Raw genomic sequence first — 6,786 nt, forward strand, 5'->3', positions numbered from 1 at the left:
GCCCTCTATCTAACATCCTAATTGAACCTAGCTGCTGTGTCCTCTCTCCACCTCTTCCTGGTACACTCCCACAACCAGCACTTCATTTTCCCACACCCCTACCCTGCTATTCCTGCTCTTCCCTGTCCCAGCCCCAGCCTTCTCCTTACCCTCACCACCTGGTTGCATTACCCATCATGCACTGATGCTCACTCTCTGTGAGTTGCATTTTCATGAGTCTGTATGTTTATGTTGTCTACTTTCAATGAAGACATTGTTGGTCAAAAGCTCCTTTCTGACAGTCTTTCTGTTGTGCATATCAGTGACTCAGCATCTCTGCTATATGGTGAATTGAAACTATCCTTTTCTTGATATTGGTATATAGTATATAGATATTTATACACCATAAATATTAAAATATGTGGTCTATGTCCATCCAAATGTTTATTAGAGTATCTTGTAAAAATTTGAAGTAAACCAGTCAAGAACTTTTCAAGCTTTTTGGTAACAATGCTAAACTACAACTTGCCTTATATCAGATGTCTCTCCTATGGGTCATCAGATGCATTTTCTCTAGTGTTTTGGCATATATTTGAAATTATGTTTTCGCAATGTGGAGTCAACCCAGACAAATCTTGCTGATCATGTCTATCATACAATGCCCATTGTAGAAGGAAAGCATCAGTTTGTTTTTTGTTACATACAAAATTATTTTTAAATCAGAATTAGGTGCTCATTTAATAGAGCACATACCACTCTACTGAAGAAAAAAATTAGCTTCTGTATCATGCAGGTCATGCTGTCACTATCAATTAAGTAGGGAAATTGTATAGTGTAGCATTCATCAAGGCCACCACTCTTCAAACAGCCATAAATGGGTTTTGTAGTCCAGGGATGTTCCCTTCCAACACAGAGGTCTTCTCTGATCATTTGTATACTCCAGCCAACACTACAGACAGACCAGTTGAGGATATTAATCAAGAAATACCACAGCAGCAACTGACACAAATTTGTGTTGTCATACCTGATACCACCAATTTACTACCAACAATGAAACATTATGACCATGGCCCCACATGTCACAATTTATTCTGCTAAACTGGGTAGGCTGGTAGTCAACATTGAGTTTGCCTCTGAAAAAATATTCAAAAGTTCCCCAAGCCCAGAAGAAATGTAACCTAAATGACAAAAGATGGAGCAAAGCAACAATACTGACTTCATCTCCATATAAACAACAACTGACTGGTGCAGAAGCACGTAAGGAAAGAAACTTCCCAAGGTCATTAAAACTAGGAAACACTAAAAAGTCCATGGGGAAAATGGCAAAAAAGGCAAAGACATCTGCCTTAAGAAATTCTGTTCAAATCAACAACAGTTCATAGGAGAAGAGAATAATTGAGATATCACATGTAGCTACTACAATGATTTGTTTTCTAGCACATAATCTCTGGAAGGGTAGATTAAGTGCTCTGAGTGAGAAGGATGGGGTCATGAAGCTTGCAGTGGCATTGAACCAGATGACTGTGAAGAGTCTGAATGTGATTTTTGTAAATAACTTTCAATGACTGGATTGTGTACTAGTTGATACATCGTAATTTAAATGCTGCATAATATATTTATGAAATAATAAGTCCATTATCAATTATTGTTGCTGAGATAAATTATTTCAAAAGATGAATCACAAGAAAATTTCCAGGTGTCCTATTTTATATGACTAATCAAACAAAATGAGACACTTAACCACTTTACAAGAAATTACTATTAGTTTTCTTACTACACCATTTACTACAAATTATTTTGGTGGGAACTGTAGTTGAGTCCTAATTTAAGTCATATATAGAAAATATGGACTTTTATTTGACATTAGCTTAGACAAAATATATTTTGTGTTAAGTATCCCATGTTGTCCATCTTCCCCTACCTCATTTTCAAATGTTCTTTTGGTTTATGTACTGCTGTTGCAAAATATATTTCTTTAGTGCATTTGGGGCTAAGGGAATGGCACATTTTGGTGTTAGCTGGTCAGTTAACCTCATTAAAAACTTGCCCTGTACCTACTCTTATATTCCCTGTTATGCACCAATGGAAGCATGATTAAGAATAATATTAGGCATACTGTGAATTACAGGGTTCGTAACACCAAGAATAAGGCAGCAAACCAACAGTTGTTGATGTTATCCACTAGGCTGCTGCAACATACAATCGGTCAACATATCTATGGAAGAGGTTTTTTGCAGAAAGTAGAAAGAGGCATTGGTGTTCCTAGGTTAACCCTTAAATGATACAAAGAAAAGGCTTTTCTTCTAGGAATTGCCATTAGATGAACACTTAAAAATTTCCACAAAAGTGGCTGAAAAACATTTTTGAATATATTATTTAAAAAAAATGGTTCAAATGGCTCTGAGCACTATGGGACTTAACATCTGAGATCATCGGTCCCCTAGAACTTAGAACTACTTAAGCCTGACTAACCTAAGGACATCACACGCATCCATGCCCGAGGCAGGATTCGAACCTGTGACCGTAGCGGTCGCGCCATTCCAGACTGAAGCGTCTAGAACCGCTCGGCCATTCCGGCTAGCTATATTATTTCCTCTCACAGTATTCATTATAGCTTAACCACAAAAACTGCTAGAATTCTGGCATTTGAATTTCCTGAGAGGAATGGAAAGTCTGTACTAAAGAGCCGGGAAAGTGGGAACATAGCAGGACGAATGGCTGATGCCACTCATTAAACAAAACAGACTTTCATAAATGTGCACCAGAAGATACAAGTACATCAGGGCCACTAGCTTTACAGAGGGAAATGTAAAATTGTTTTACTGAAAGAAAAATACATGTCTAAATTGCAGGACTTGTACAATCTGGAAGAAACTTTAGCTGTCACTGTGCAATAAAAAGACTGGCTTGACTCATACTGGTTGCAGAGCAGTTGAACAAGCTATATCTGCTGAAAGAGATTCACTTGTGACAATGGTTGCAATAACTAGTGCTGTGCCCTCATTTCTTGTGACTCCTAAGGCACACTTTATAGATTACATACTGCACAGTGCCCCTTCTGGCACTGAGGGTGGAGCCATAGTCTCAGGCTGTATGAAGAGTAGATTATCTTCAATAGTTCTACAGGGCGTTGTCAGACTTGAAAGGACTACAAAATAACACACTAAACCCACGATTCTGGATGCTTAAGAAAGCCACACCAGTATTATATGTGAAAGGCAGTGGTAGGTCTTTGCTTAGTGAGACATCTCACACAAGCCATAAGCTACATCCTCTTGATTTGGGAGTTTTGGTTTTTTCAAAAAATTCCATAATGCAGCATATTGAGATCGAATGGCAAGAACAGAGATATCTGTCAAAGCTGTGATGTTGATGAGCTAGTGGGCAGAGCATTCCCCTTGCCATCACATACGTGTGGCTTAAAGCATGTGGTAATGAACTACAGGATACAGATATTTTCAGACCTGAGGGCTGTCAGCTAGCTTATTCGACTAATCGACATTTCCAGAATGAAATTTTCACTCTGCAGCAGAGTGTGCACTGATATGACACTTCCTGGCAGATTAAAACTGTGTGCCAGACCGAGACTCGAACTTTGGACCTTTGCCATTCGCTGGCAAGTGCTCTACCATCTGAGCCACCCAAGCATGACTCACGACCCCTCATCACAACTTCAGTTCTGCCACTACCTCGTCTCCTACTGTCCAAACTTCACAGAAGCTCTTCTGCGAAACCGAGCGAGGTGGCGCAGTGGTTAGACACTGGACTCGCATTTGGGAGGACGACGGTTCAATCCCGCGTCCGGCCATCCTGATTTAGGTTTTCCGTGATTTCCCTAAATCATTCCAGGCAAATGCCGGGATGGTTCCTCTGAAAGGGCACGGCCGACTTCCTTCCCTAATCCGATGAGACCGATGACCACGCTGTCTGGTCTCCTTCCCCAAACAACCAACCAACCATCTTCTGCGAACCTTGCAGAACTAGCACTCCTGGAAGAAAGGATATTGCGGAGACATGGCTTAGACACAGCCTGGGGCATGTTTCCAGATAGAGATTTTCACTCTGGAGTGCCTGTTCTGCAAGGTTCACAGAAGAGCTTCTGTGGAGTTTGGAAGGTAGGATACGAGGTACTGGCATAATTGAACCTGTGACAATGGGCCGTGAGCCATGCTTGGGTAGCTCAGATGGTAGAGCACTTGCCTGTGAATGGCAAAGCTCTCAAATTCGAGTCTTTGTCCAGCACACAGTTTTAATCAGACAGGAAGTAATCAATGTTTGCCAACTGAATCTACCCAAAGAATTGATTGCCCATCTACTTCTGACAACAATATCATAACTGCAGATTTTAACACTTGTCAGCCTTCTGAAGAAGTCAAGGTCAGTGGGAAAAGAAGTGAGGAAACGTCTTCTGAAGACGTTTGACCTCATCTCAAACTCATTCTTCCAAGAAAAACCAAATTAAGAAAACTAAGTCAGTGATTCTGTCATGCACTCGCATCGAAAACAGTTTTGAAGAAGAAGTTAGATTGACAGAAGGAAAGAAAATGAAGAAATCTATTAGGCCTATAGGAAAATCATCTAGAAATGAAGGAAATAAGATCTGAAAGTGGGAGGTATTTAATTTGGAAGAATCTACAGGTTATGAAGGATATGTTACCTATGGTGACTCATCTTCAAGCAGTGAGTCCTTATGCAGATGAAGGAAGTGTGGCATGTTCTATAGGGCATCTCATGACTCCGAAAGTCTATGACAAAGTCTAAAAATTTCAGACATTATGTTACTAATGTTTTGCTAGTCCCAAAAGATAAGACTCACATGTCATTTTACGCATGTATGACTGGAAAATGGAATTTATGTGAACACACAAGAAGTTTTCTACAAGAGACTGATGTTATATTGATATTACCTAACATATTTCTATGAAGATCAGCTACCTAAGTTTGCAACTATGTTTCCTTTTAGCTGTGATTTGGGTGACTTCAAGTTTTATTGGTAATTTATTAGCCTTTTGTATAATTAGTTTGTATATCAAAATACTGTATTCTGAAGGGTGCAATGATTGGCTGCTTTGATGTGTATTTTGTTTCCGAACGTATCCCATTTAATGACAGTGGCTGAGTGGTTCTGTTAGCCTCCTGCAAGAGCTCAAGTGGACCACTTGCAGATCTGTGACATTTGAGTTTCTGCTTTTTTTAATATTTAGATTAGACTTTTAATATTTTTTATAACTTTCATTAGGTAGCAACCAAAACAGTAATGTTTTAAAAATTTACTTGTTGTGAAACATACAAATACAGAAAATCAAAATCTAAAAACAGATGCAGTTTTCGTAACTTTACCCTACACCAGAGAGCCAGTAGATGGTGTTATTAGTTGCACAGTATACCAGAGAATCAATAGTGGTGCTATTAGGTTTTTTTTTTTTTTTTTTTTTTACCTCAGTGGCAGAAGTGTTTTGAAGGTCTATGTCAGAATTAAGCACCACAGTGTTATCTTTAAGAATACAAAGCAACATTGAATTTAGTTGGCTAGGATACACAGATTTATTGATTTTTGCTTTGTGCATTACAAACATAATGAATCTGCTTTGTTTTTCTTTCTATTTTTATTTTTTTTCAATCAGTCTTATTTACATTTCACTTCTTGAAAAGGTAAAATAAATTTATTGACAAAGTGATCCTGTAAGGGTTTCGTTTTTACTGATTGATGCACGATGCTATGTGCAGGCCTTTCTTCAACTTCAATTGCAAAGCATCGGCATATAGCTAGTAGCAGTGGTAGTAGTAGTATTAGTAGCAGTAGCAGCAGCAGCAGCAGCAGCAGCAGCAGCAGCAGTAGTAGTAGTAGTAATAATAATAATAATAATAATAATAATAATGTCACATGGATCAATAGCCTGGTGCAAGCCTTTCAGATGGAGGCCACTTTGGTTACTTGACATCCCTGGGGCACACCTGAAGTTACTTTTACATCTGTAGATGGCTGCCCAGAACAACATGCTACATCCTCAGTACCAAGAAATCCTCAACCCAGTCATAAATTTCATTTGATACCCACATATGACTGTACAGTGGGTGGACAAAAATACAGAAACACCAAAAACACATTACCAAACCTAATACAGTATAGGAAACCTGCTGGCATTCAAAACAGCTTCCAGTCAGCTTGGAATGGATAAACAGAGGTCCTGCTTGGCTTTCAATGGAATGTTGTATCATTATTCATGTAAGAGAGTGACAAGTTTGATTACATGCCTTTCTCTCCACAGTAGGCCACAAAATGTCAATAACATTGAAATCTAGTGACTGTGGGGGTCAGGGGAGTTGGAACAATCCATCATTGTGTTCACAAAGCTGGTCCTTGATGGTGTGAAGTGCCTGAACGGGAACTCTCTCAACTTGGGACACAACATTACCATTAAAGAACAAATATTGTACCATGGGATGGATCAGATCAGCCAAAATGATCATATAATCCTTGGCAGTAATATGACATTGCATTGAGGCCCATGGAATAGCATGACATGACTGCCAAAATGATCATCAAACAACCACCATAATTCATTCTTGGAATCTAAACTCAACCAGAAGTCGGAAGCAATGTGCCACAAGACTCATCCGACCAAATGACTTTCTTCCATGGCTTCAGTAGCACATTTTCCTGTTGTGGACATTTGAATCACTGATGAGTGGTTTTGTAATTCCAGCTCACCCTACAATTTGCTGCTCATGGTGCTTGTTTTGTGCTGTTTTGATGCTGACAAGGTTTATGAGTGTGACATTAAGTTCTGCAGTGACTCTTTCTGC

Source organism: Schistocerca cancellata, chromosome 5, assembly GCF_023864275.1.
Source record: "Schistocerca cancellata isolate TAMUIC-IGC-003103 chromosome 5, iqSchCanc2.1, whole genome shotgun sequence".
Classification (NCBI taxonomy): Eukaryota; Metazoa; Arthropoda; class Insecta; order Orthoptera; family Acrididae; genus Schistocerca; species Schistocerca cancellata.